Genomic DNA, 13,604 nt, shown 5'->3' with positions numbered 1-13,604 from the left:
ATCTGTTGCATTTGGAAGCTATAGGCTATAAGTGGTCTGGGAAGATGTCAGGAAAAATGGGAAAGAGTGGAGGGGTAGACCAGAGAAACCAGGAAGAGTACCATAAGACCAGTGAGGAGGTAGCCATGGCCTGTGAGGAAAATCTCTAGTCTAGACCAGGGTTATCTTTGTAGGTTGCCTTAGTTAGGGTTTGTTTTATGTGGTAAAACACCATGGACAATTGTTACTAGGGAAGGAAAGGGTAAATTTGGCTTATATTTCCACTTTGCTATTCATCACTGAAGGAAGTCAGGACAGGAATCAAACAGGGCAATTGCCTGCAGGCAGGAGCTGATGCAGATTCTTTAGACCTGTGCTGCTAACTGACCTCTTTTCTTAACAGAATCCTACTCCACTAGCCCAGGGATGGACCCACCCACAAAGGTCTGGGCCATCCCAAATTGATCCTGAGAAAATGCCTTGGAGCCAGATTTCAAGGAGGCATTTTTTCAGCCAGGTCCCCTTCCTCTCCAATGACTATCTTGTGTCAAGTTGACACACAAAACCAGCCTTTCCAGAAGCACACAAACATGGTTTTCTGTTTTGTTTGCAATAATGGGAACTAAACATCACCCTTGAACCAGCAAGGAGAACTCTGTACCGATGACCTATATTACCACACTTTTTAAAAGTTTTCCTTGTTTGCTTGGATGATTGGATTTGATTATTATTTTTTTTCCTTACAATGTAATTTCAACCTTGATAGCTCAGCTGGTTGGGAAATGCCAGTTCTCTCTGCCTGAGCCTCACAAATGCTAGCATTATAGACATAATATAGGCATGTTCCACCATGGCCTCTCAGAGAATTATTGGGCGTGAAAACCGGTTGAAGAAGCAGCCTCTGACACTTCAAACCTCTATGTACTCACAGCCAGGTCGACGAAAGAAGGATGGGCTAACAAGGACACACATGCATTGGAGGCTGGTTAGATGGAGAAGCTGGGTCCTGCTGCTAGCAGGACTAAACAGGTGGGGACCAGCCTGCAAGCACAGGCTCAGAGAAAAGGGAAGTGGGAAGCGAGGCTGGAGAAGCCTGTTAGCTCCCAAATATCAGCGGCAAGGTTGGCACAGTTGAGTACCAGAAAAGTGGTTGCTTGCCTTCTTGGTTTTTTTGACCTTACATAAACCACCATCATCCTCCTGGTACCTCAGGGTCATTTTTAAAATAAAAATTTTGAGTGAAATATATGAGGCATAAAGTTGTTATGTGTGGCTTCACCCAAAGTTGCAGATCTCTAGCACTGTCTTCCAAACCAGGTACCAGGCACTTCCCAAGGCTGTTCCTACCACAGCAAACTCCAGCTAGCCCTAAAAAGTGTACACTGTCAGCCCATTGGCTAGCTGAGGACACAGTCTGACCTACCAAGAACTAATGCTTCTGTAGGTGGGTCACAAGGCTGGACCTCCCTCCTCCAAATTATTTGTGTCTTATTAATTTAAACTCACCCTGAGCTTAAACCCACATGAACAAGAAAAAACCACAAATATTTTCTGCCAGGCAGGAACCCCTGCCAGTTCCACACTTCTTCCTTCGTTTCCTACAGGATTGAGAGACTGCAATAACCATCCAAAGCACTTTTATGTGAGTCCCACATTTTTCTCTGAAAACTTGGTTGTGGTGCTGTGATTTAATTTCTGTTGGTCTTAAGAGTTTTGAATATTTGCAATTATATTGTTAAAATAAACACCTTTATACCTTTATTTAGTTTAAAGACTGAAGCACACACCACCAAACCCAAGCCCTTCATCTCCCACACATCAGAGTCTCCCTCTGAGGTCCTGGCTGGCTTGAAACTATGTATGTAGCCCAGGCTATGATCCTGCCTCAGCCTCCTCAGTGCTGGGATTACAGGTCTGAACCACCATTCCTAGATATTCTTTTCTCCAACTGTGTCCTCATGTCCACTTTAAGAGTTTTCCCTCCTGGTAGGAGGTGTTAGCACACACCTTCATCCCAGCACTCCAGAGACAGAGGCAGGAAATCTTTGAGTCTAAGGGCAGCCTGGTCTACAGGGTGAGCTCTATGACAGCCAGGATTACACTGAGAAACCCTGTCTTGAAAAACCAAAGAAATGATTTTCCTCTGGTAGTGGCTGTCCTGTGCATATCAGATGCCCTATATGTAAAGTGAATAGACACAAGAGTAAGAGAATGTTAAGTTTCATGCTCCACTCAAAAACTTCAAGGGAAAGAGCCACCGTGCACAGTATGCCCATTTAAACTCAGAACCAAAGCACCTCGTGAATGGAGCAAATATAGATAAAACTTCAGGCAGAATTATCCTTGTTTGTATCAGAATATCATTCATTGACTAGCTCTCCTGTAATCCCAAATGGAAACTTAATTCAAATTTCATAAAACAGTTTCATAAACTATTATAATACTACGGGCATGCATATTGGGAACCAAACCAATGTCTGTCTGTTCTTCCGTTGCAGTCACAACAGTAGCTGAGCCAGAAAGAAAACTGTCATGCTGAGCAGTGGAGCGGTCACGGGGTCCGCCCTGGATGCTGTGGGAACATAAAGAACAGAAGTGTTTCTAACTGGCCTGTCAGACAAGACACAACTTTGTAAGTGTAGAGCAGGCTGCCTTTCCAGCCTTCTCGGCTGACAACTTGTCAACCGTGTATAAAATCCCTGAGAGGCAGCTTCAAAGCTGAGAAATGGGTGAGATTCTGAAAAAAAGATCATACATACACCCCCGTTTGGTCAGGGGGAGCTATGCCATTGAGAACTTCTGTACCATGCACTAGGTAATATTCAGGGAAAATAGAAATGCAGTGAGATTTGGTATCTGGCCCTTAACCAAGTAGAACTGTCTGGAATGGAAATGGCAGAATAGGGAATTCAGGAGAGTTATAATACCTTCCCAGGACTCTTCCTCGGTGCAGGCACTCAGAAAAACGTACCTGTTTCTTCCTTTTTCCATCTTGTTTTCTTTCTGGTGCTGCCCACTGCCTTGGCATGGGTGGTAGTCTGAAGCCCATATAGAGTGGCACTCTTAGGACATGTGACTTTGTTGGAGTGGGTATGACTTGTTAGAGGAATTATCTCACTATGGGTTGCGCTCTGCTGCTTCCTATGCTCAAGATACTGCCCAGTACATTTCAGTCAATTTCTTTTTTTCCTGCAAGCCAAGATGTACCCAAGTACCATGTCTCCTTTCATGCCACTATGCTTCCCACAATGCTCCTTATCATTGTAATATTGGACTGAGCCTCTGAAAGTGTAAGTTACCACCTTGTTAAGAATTGATGTGGTCATGGTTTCTCTTCACAGTAATAGAAACCCTAACTAAGACAGTATGCTTTCCTGGATACATTGGGCTTTCTCACTCTGTTTCTTAGAATCTCCCTCCCTTCCCTCCACTCCCCATGCAGCTGTTTATTTCCCAAGTCACTGCTTACAAACAACATGGCTCTCTTTCTTCCTCCTCTATTTCCCTTCACCAGGCAGTTGCCAAGATTTACAGCTTGCCTGCCCTGTTGTTTTCATTTCAAACTACATTAAAATTGTCCACAAGATCGCTTCTGAGTCTATATTTTACTAACAAGACTAAAGACTGCAATGTGTAAGTCACAGTGTCTTAGTTATGATTTCTATTGCTGTGACCAAACTCAATCTGGGAAAGAAAGGGTCAATTTCTGTGGTCACACTACTGAGGAAAGTCAGGGCATAAAGTCTAGGAACAACATGGAGACAGAACCTGAAGAAGCTGTGGAGGGGTACAGCTTACTGGTTCACTCATCATGGCATTCTTAGCCTGCTTTTTTATAAAGCCCAAGACCACCATCCTAGGGATGACCACAATCATTGTGGGCTGGGCCTGCCCCATGAATACTTAACCAAGAAAATGCCCAACAGACATTCCTACACACCAGATGGAGGTATTTTCTCAAGTCAAGTTCCTCTTCCCAAATAACTACATTGTGTTGACAATCTAACCAACTAGGATACTCAACTTCCCCAGTAACAAAAATCAATACCTTCACCCATTTTTCTACCTTTTGGTAATTAAAATGTATATGTGAGTTTTCTCCTTAGGTTTTCTTTTTGTTCTGCCAGTACACACACACACACACACACACACACACACACACACACACACACACACACACACACACCATATGCATGCTTAGTGAATAATTAGGCCAAAAGCAGGCATTAGAGCCCCTGGAACTGGATTACAGGTGGTTGTTAACGACCATGTGGGTGGTGGGAATCTAACCTAGGTGCTCTGGAACAGTGACTAAAGCTCTTTACCACTCGCCATCTCTCTTGCCTCATGCAATCTTACTTCCATGGATGCTTTCTTTGGAAAGAAGTTTTGGTTACTTTGATTCATTACTTTGGTTTTCTTGATACAAGTCAAGTAGTGTAGCCTCAAGCTCATGTCCTCTTGTCTGTGTCCTTATTATTCTGATCCCAAGTATGAGCCCTGCTATGGAAGATTTGGCAAGCTATTTTGCCCTTGATATCATGTGAAAATATCTCTACCAACTCTGTGTTTCCTTTTGTTGGTTTTCCTTGATTACTTTTGGTGTGGAAGATTGGGGAGTGGAACATTGTTTGGAAGGTATGTATTGTTTGAGGAGGTTTTTTTGTATGTTTGCCTTTGACTTTGCTGATTTGTTTATCTTACTTATTCATAGTTCTGATTGTTATGGTTTGTGGGAAGGAGACTCCAGTTATAGAAATTCTGCCTAGTAGCTTTGGAAAAGAAGGACATGCTTACCAACACTCAGTGGATAGAAGCAGGTAGATCTCAGTGAGTTCAAGGCCAGCCTGGTCTACAGAGCAAGTTCCAGAACAGAGAAACTCTGTCTCAAAAAAGAAAAAGAGAAGGAAGTAAGTGCTGACCCCTGTTGACTCAAGGTTTTAAGGAATATCCCTAGGATAGAACAAGAGGAACTTTAGGTTTACAACATGTGAGGAGAGACTTTCAAACAAGGAAAAACTGTGTTCATTTATTGTGGTATTGCCCCTCTCTTATCCATCACACTTCAGGACTCCTGAACTATAGACTTGATTGTGAATGGAACTCTGTTTCTCTGCACAGTGTGACACACAGAACAATCTCCTTTCTCTACTCTTCACAATTACTTGTCTCTCTAAACAGCCCACTGAGGAAAGATGGCTAAGCTTAGCTTGTAAGGATTGTGATGAATTGAGATCTGCAGACTGGATGACTTAGGAGGACTCTCTGACTACAAAGGGATGCATCCCAGTAGGCCAAAAACCAAATGATCTTGCTCTGACCATGACCAAAAGCAAGAAGAAGAAGGAAACTTATTTTTGCTTACAGTTCCAGAGAGAGCGAACCATAATGGCAGAGGCTGAATGGCAGCCAGTGGCTGGAGCATGAGGCTGAGGGACCACACTATACCCTCACATAGCAAGCAGACACTAAACTGGAATGGGTCAAGTTTGTAAATTATCAAACCCACCCCATGATATAATTTCTCTCTATAGCCTTGTCCCTATTAGTTTCATGACCTCTCCAAAACTGCTGCCAACTGGGAACAAGTATTCTAAGGAATGAGTCTATGGAAGAGGTCAATGTCATTTAAGCATTATGTAAGTCAAAGCACTTGCCACCAAATCTGAAGACCTGAGAATGATCCTTGGAACCTGTGCTGGAGGGGAAAATTGACTCCTGCAAGTTATCGGCTAACCTCCACATGCTCATACACATGCACATGTACAAACATACATATAATAAATATGTAAAAAATAAAATGGTAGACAAAGCAATTTTGTAAAGCAGAGAGAAGAGATTTATTCAACATGGCTACACTAGGAAGAACAGATGAAGGGGTCCAGTAATGTAGCATCCATCTTTAGCATATGAATGTGAGCCTTAGATTAAACACAGAAAGAACTGAGGGGGGAGGATGAGAGATGCACATGATTAATTGGTCCAGGGAGGATGCAGTCTGGTGGATCCTTGCCTCAGCTCTGTATTTATTTAAGGTTGAAATGCAGAGGGATCCCATTGAACAGAATCCTCCATCTTTAATCATACATAAACTATGTGCCAAAGATGATGAGAATCTCAATTAGTAACAATGTCCTTAAGGGATTTCAGCTCCCTCTCTCTGAATCCTACATGTCACAGGAAAATGATGCTTGCAACTTAAATTCCTGAGTATGTGGTCACATATAATGCACATTAGTGAACACATATATCATGTGTAGTGCACAGACACTCTGCAGATATGAATGCCCCCCCTGAGAATAACAAGATAGCAGGAAAGAAAATTCTTTCAAAAATTAGGAAAAAATAATATCAAAAATAAGTAATGAATGGATAAGACAAAGCCAGAGTGCCAAGACAATCCCTTTGTGTTCATCAGGGCAGCCCTGTCCTGCACTCAATAAAATCTACATGTGCATCCTGTCCTCTGGGGTGGCTTGCCAACTGTCTTTCCACTCTCTTGAGCAGCCACAAATTCCTGAATATTATAACAAGTATGGGTTTTTGCTGCCCATCACCTTGTCTTGTCCCGCCGCCATGCCTGCCCCAATTAACGCACACTGAGACTCTCTATTTGATATAATCTGTTGGCCCATTACAAGTTTCTTATCGACTAGCTCTATCTTAAGTATTAACCCATTTCTGCTGATCTATGTATTTCTCTTATCAGGGAGCCGGGCAGAATACTGCTTTCTCCAGACTCTCCATCTTGGCTCTTCTCTCTACTTCCTATTTCCTTCTTGTCTCCTAGCCCCTCCTATCTTCCTTTCCTATTGGCCAACAGTGCTTTATTCATTGACCAGTATGAGAAACATATATACAGGATGACATCTCCCATCATATATTATCTATAACCATATCTATTCTCCTTTCCCTCTCCTTTTTCCCTATGTCTCATTCAAGCCATCTGGTTCTGTTGAGGCATTAAATCAAAATCTCCTTCTCACAAGAACCAGCTGTGATGCTCAGAAATAGTGGGTCATCCTGATATGAACAGGCAGGGAAGTTATCCCTGACTCAGGAAGAAGGCACCAACCACTCTGTCATTTTTGATTCTACATTGTCCTCTAGTGGTCTACTGAAGTATCATCCTTAAGACCCTTGAAGCTTTGATGGTTAGTATTACTCAGAGGTGGCAACTTCCATGTGCAACATCTTCAGGGAAAGATCTCAGAGCTGCCAGAAGATAATTATTGCTAGACCTGGTGAAGCAGACCTGTTATGCCACCTACATGATAGACAGAGGCAGGGAGATTTCAACTTCAAGGCTAGACTGGACACTCTACCCTGGCCTCCAAATAAAAGGCAAAAAGGGGAGAAGGAAGTGAGCTTGTGACAGAACACATTCCTAGTACATTGAAGTTTGCTAGAGTTAATCTCACAGACCTCTGATTATCTGGCAACTAAGCAGGACGTTTGCTGTGATACTGGGGTAGTTTTATGCACAGCAATTATCATGTGCTTCCTTTATATGTGTGGCCCCCAGTGAAAAGAAAGACCATGGTTTTAGCCCAGTTTGAGGATCATGTGTTCACCCACTGAGCCATTTTTTCCTCTAAGTAGTTTGAGGTGTCTGTCATAGAAACTTATGGGACTTTATTCCAGGTCAGAAAGCTAGGTCATCCACAGTTCTGTCCCCCCCCCCATCCAACCACAACATCCCTCCATTTTATCCTTCCGCCCCTCCTGGTCTAGACTTCAGTTTCCTGCATCTGATGATTCTGTTCTCCCTTTGTCCAATCTGCGTTTTCCTGTGTCTCATAGCTTGTCCCATCCTGGTCTAATCTGCAGTATCCTGCCTCTCATGGTACTGTCTTCTCCTAGTCTAGCATGAAGTTTCCTGCATCTGTACATTTTCATCTATATTGCTTTTGGATATGTTAAATAATCCTTGTTATATAGTAGGTTGCATGTTCCACATTAAAGGACAGGGAGTGTAGGAGAATCTAAAATTATCCCTGCCTCTCAGAAAGCATGTGCCTTATAAACTTTTGCAAGCGCCTGTGCTGAGGCCTCTTTTCCAAACAGAGGTAGACTAAAGAAGCTCCTGGTCTTCTGAACCTGAAGGGGAGGGCTATCTGTCTTCATTCCAGCTAGGTGTCAGGACACAAGCAACATAGGAAAAGTTTAGTTTGTGCTTCTACTCCTTTCTCTCTCATTTGCCAATATCATGAACCACCAAGAAAGGATGCACAGGGAAATGTGAGGCCTGCAGCCATCATCTACTTCTCTGAAACTGAGCTTCTCAGAAATGGGGATGCAAGCATGAAATGAGTGCATGCCCTTGCAGCCTATATGAGACCCCTTGGAAACTACTCTGGTGTCTCAGGAATGACTACCAAAGCCAAAAAGATTCAAATTTATGTGAGCCTATCATAGAAAACAAAACCAATTTCACTCAATAGGGTCAACCCAAAGAAAGACACCAGGTAATTTAAAATATTGACTTAAAAAAAAAACCTGGTATTGTGGTAGAGGCAGGTGGATCGCTTTGAGTTCAAACTATTCCAGTCTACACATAGTGAGTTCCAGGACAATCTGAACTATATAATGAGACACAGTCTAGGAAAAAACCTAATCTTCTGAGACACCAGGTAACTTTAAGCAATATTTTGTTTCTTTTTTTTTTACTCCCCCTCCTGGCTTTTGGTGGACTGTAGGCAAACAGAAGCCGCCCGGCCTGGAGTAGGACAGATGAATCTGAGTCTGGAATCTTGGGGCAGCTCAGTACTATGCTAGAACTTTCCTTTCTGATGCAGTCTCAGCTGCTGCTTAAAATACATGTGGCCATGTTCAGAGGCATCCGTGTGGGGCACACAAAGGAAGTGCTTATCCCTCAAATCCCACTATTTCCTCACACCTGCCTCTGTGCCTTCTCTGCCCTACTCATCCAGGGTTCCATTTGTGCTTTGACTCATATGAAGCTGATGAACTGTTCAGTGTTACCAGAGTCCTGAATCAACCAGAATGACTAGTCTCTGTTCTTCAGCTTGTTTCCAGACATGAGCCTGGAATGTCTTCCTGCCATGGTCTACATCATCACCTGTCCATGCTGCTGTCACAAAATCAACACACATCAGGAATCTGCAGTCACAAAACAACCTCACATCAGGTAACTTATAAAAGCCTTGAGAGGATTGGGTTCTGACATGCCAAAGTCAGAGTTTCAAAAGCTTTAATAATAAGTAGGGCATGATTCTACAAGATAGCTGTCTGGCTGAGACATGGCTAAGAGTCAATTCATCTCTGGTGGTTCTTTCAAATGAGTCAATATTCTTTTATTACCACAGCCTTCACAAATCATTCAGCTCTAAAAGGCTGTGGTGAATGTAGGGCATCCTTATAATCCCAAAGCTTGATAGACTGAGACAGGAAGAACATGCATTCAAGGCCAGCCTAGGCTAAATAGTGAGATGCTTTCTCTGAAAACCAAAGGTTGGAAATGTGCCAAGACTCTGGGTTCCACCCCCAGCACAGAGGAAGATAAAGAGAGGAAGACTACTAGGGACAGGATGGAAAGAGGGTCAAGCCCAAGTAGATACTCATTATATTTTCTCTGTCTTGTTTCATGTTTTTTAATGGATGGCTCCTTACTCCAAGACTTGAATTTTGAGAAGAGTCATGCTTTGCCATTTTATGTATGTCCCTAGCTCCCCAAGATAATTGCAGCTACACACTGTGGAGGGGGCTAATCCAGCCAAGAGGTCGCTTTAAACAAATCCCAGATAGCAGGGATTTAGATGTTTCATGACCTGCCATGAAATGTCCGAGACTTTGAACACTGAGAATTCTAACAGAGTCTTAGAGCTTAGAAACAAAGGATAGTTCTGCTGGTGTTTAGTGGAAGTTCACAATGCTGGTATGATCACACACTTTTAGGTCACCTCACAGGCCACCATTTGGTCAATCTGTCCTTCAAAGAAGTTTCACTGATCATCCCACCAGGATCTGTCTGTCTAAGCAGTTCTTGATGTGAGAGTGTCATGGGCTAATGCCTCCAAACTAGGTATCCTGACTTCACCATGTCTTGTCATTAAGATAACAGCAATGAGAGTTGGAGTGATGACTCCATGGTTAAGAGCCCTTGCTGTTCTTTCAGAAGACTCAAGTCCAGTTTTCAGCATTCAGCTACTGAGTGTGTTACAACTACATGTGATTCCGTTTCCAGGGCATTGAACACCATTTTCTGACTTTTATGTATTTTTTTCATGTATATACAAAACAATTTCTTGAAGGTATACATGGAAAGCTTCAGAAATTAAAAAAAAAACATTTTAAGTAAAAGATACCAGGGGCAACATCCTTTTTTTTTTTTTTTTTTTTTTTTTTTAAGAAATGAGATAGACTATGTAATAAAATACCAAATTCCTGCCAGGCAGTGGTGGTACCCACCTTTAATCCCAGCAGAGAGGTGGCAGATGTAAGAAATACTGTATCTTCAGGGAAAGACCAGGCTTTTGTAAGGACACTAGAGTGTGGCCCAAGGAGAGGCATCCTCCCAAAAGTTGCCATCATAGCTGTCTTATAGCTGCACCAGGTCTTGTGGAAGCAAAGATGTGGCCCCACTTACACACAAGGTCAACAGGAACTGTGGGTGCCAAGAACTCAGAGTTGCTACAATGGTGATTGCTTGCTTTTCAAACAGCTGCAGTCACAGATGAGCAGCAGTGGGCCATCCCAGGCGTAGAGAGCCAAGGCAGGACTACACCTAAATGGCTCCTGCTTTAGGAGCTTCTGCGGAAAGACCCGTAGAGCGTGGACCTTCATGCTCCCACTCAGGAAAGGCGCCCCCCCAATCACTCACGAGAAGCGGTCTTGATGTAAAAGCATGAGGTCTTTATATTCCAAGTTCACTGGGGTCCATTGTCATGTGTCACACAGGGGCAGAGGACTATGGACCACTAGCAAGGAAGTAAGATAGCTTTTATAGAATTACACCAAAGCCCGAGCGTCTTAGACCAATCATCTCATAGCATCTAGACACTGCTCAGAGCAGAACAATCAACTAAAACCATACAAGCCCATGTTTTATAGACCAATGAGTTTCCTAACGCCCCAGAGGTTTGCATTCACACAGGTTCCTGGGTGGGATGACAAAGCTCATGTACTCACAGTTCCTGTGAGTACAGCAAACAATGTGACCTTTCGCCTATTTACTAGCTGAGGGCAAGGTCTGGAATTTAAGGTTTAAACTTCTAGCTTCCTGGAGTCATTGGGGAGTTAGGCTTTATTTTTCCATTCTTATGCCATGGCTTACATCCAGCCAAATGTATGAAAAAAAAAATGTAGCCTGTTAGAAAGTGTTTTAAGGACTCATTAAAAAAAAAAAAAAAAAAAAAGTGAAAAAAGGTGACATATATTGGGGTGTGTTCAGATTTTGGATGTTCATATTTCAAAGTTTAGCTTCAACAGCTGTATTACAAGAGATTTTAATTAAATATGTTCCATTTCAACAAACTAGTCTTGGTCTAAAAAAAAGAGAGCTGAAAAATGTATGTATGTTCTGTATGTATAATGTGGACACACATGAGTGTCTGAAATGTGATTGTGAATGTGTGAATTCCAACAATAGGTGCTACTTAAATTGCTTGGGATATAGAAAGAAAAAGAAAAGAGAGAGAGAGAGAGAGAGAGAGAGAGAGAGAGAGAGAGAGAGAGAGGAGGTCACTGTCTTAATTGAAAGGGTTGGAGCTCTGAGTCTCCCATGACCGTCTTGCAGAGTGAAACAGCAGGAAATGTTTAAAGCCAGAATGGCCTGAAAGCCAGAGAATTCTGTATGTATGGTTCAAAAGAGTTTAGCAGAGGAGAGAATAACGAAATCTAAATTTTGGTGGTTAAAAAATGAATTGAAAATATGGTGGTTAATATAAGATTTGAGAGAAGCTATTGAAAGGAGGCCTCAGGTAATTGCATCCCTGTTAGGCCCCACCTAAAAAGGTGTCAGTGAGGATGCAAATGAGACCATGTCAGCTATTGAGAAAAAGCTTCAGGGAACTACAGCCCTTTTAAGCCCCCACCTAAAAAAGGTGTCAGTGAAAATTCAAATGATCTTATGATCATTGAATGATATTCAGATGTTATTAGGAAATGTTCCAATGATTATGTCCTGTTTTAAAAAGAACCTACTGGTGATTTGGAACCTTTAAGCAACATCCTGAAAGGAGATAGTGATCCCAATTCACCTAGACAACTAACTGAAGAGAGTAGACAAGTTCTCTTACAGTTGGAGAATGCAATCCAGCATCAGTAGATTTGCTATATTGACTATGAAAAACCATGGGAGGGTTATGTGCTTCTCACACAGCATAGTAGGACTTTGGTCTTATGGCAAGGAAGATCATTGTTATGGTTGCATTTACCTATTTCCCCAGCCAAAGTGCTAAATCCTTGTTTTGAAGCATTAGCTTATGTGGTTCAAAATGCCATATGGAGTCTAGGAGATATTTTGGCAGGGAACCAAATGTAATACATGTTCTCTATAACAAACAAAAAGTTGATTGATTATTTCAAAACAGTGATTCATGTACAATTGCTTTTACTCAGTTTTTGGGAAAAATTGATAATTAGTTTCCAGCTTATAGGCAACTTGTGATCATGCCTCCTTCTGTATATCCTAAAAATTGTAAGGAGTAATCCTGTTAAAAATGCTATATAAGTTTTTCTAATGGAAAAGAAGCTTATGTTACTGATGGAAAAAATATGTAGTACAGTCAGATCCAGCTTCAGCTCAGAGAGCTGAATAGCGAGCTGTTGTGGTGGTTTTTCGGCTTCTGGTGAATGATTCCTTTAACTCATATTCTGATAGTCATTATGTTTTCAGAGCTCTTCATGTTATAGAGACAGTTACATACATTGGAACTAATAATAATTATGTTAAATTACTGTTTGAGCAAATTCAAAGAGTCATTCATCAAAGGAAGGTACTGTGCTTTGACCCCAGGTAGTACACAGTCCTCTGGTCCCTGTGTAGCTAACTTCTTTCTTAACCAAACAATATGCTACAGGATTAAGAGAAGAGCAATCAGGGCTCTGCCATACATAGGAATAAGTCTGTGACTGGATGCCTGGCCAGAGATAGAGCAGTTGACACACATCAATGCAGACACATCCTCTTCACATGCCAACTCTTTCAACTAAAATGAGGGCCATGTGGAAACATGTTCATGAACTATCATGATTTCCCTTATTTGTGGTTCTCCTGTCTTTGAATAGCAAGGAAAATATTTGTGTGAGCTGCCATAAATCTGACTGAAAGATGTCTTTTCAAGCTCTGTAAAGTCAGCAGAGGTGAGAAGCTTGAAGAGGAAGACAGGCTTATACCCTCTCAGCATGTGTTTGATGAGTCTGTGAAGGGCTCTCACCCACTGAAGCAGAAGAGTGAGCAGAAAACTGGCATCCCCTGAACCTTCAGCTGTTTATGACACTCCGTGCTTTAATAGTTCAGAGATTGTTACACTTTAGCCTCTGACATAATCGCCATTGACATTTTATAGGCTGATACATAGGGGATGGAATATAATTATTTATAAAATTTATTTATGAACTTACTTTTAGTTTCTTGAGGTGGGTCTCTCTCCATAGCTCTG

This window comes from Phodopus roborovskii, unplaced genomic scaffold (genome assembly GCF_943737965.1).
Source record: "Phodopus roborovskii unplaced genomic scaffold, PHOROB, whole genome shotgun sequence".
NCBI classification, from domain to species: domain Eukaryota; kingdom Metazoa; phylum Chordata; class Mammalia; order Rodentia; family Cricetidae; genus Phodopus; species Phodopus roborovskii.
This window is presented reverse-complemented; position numbering follows the sequence as displayed.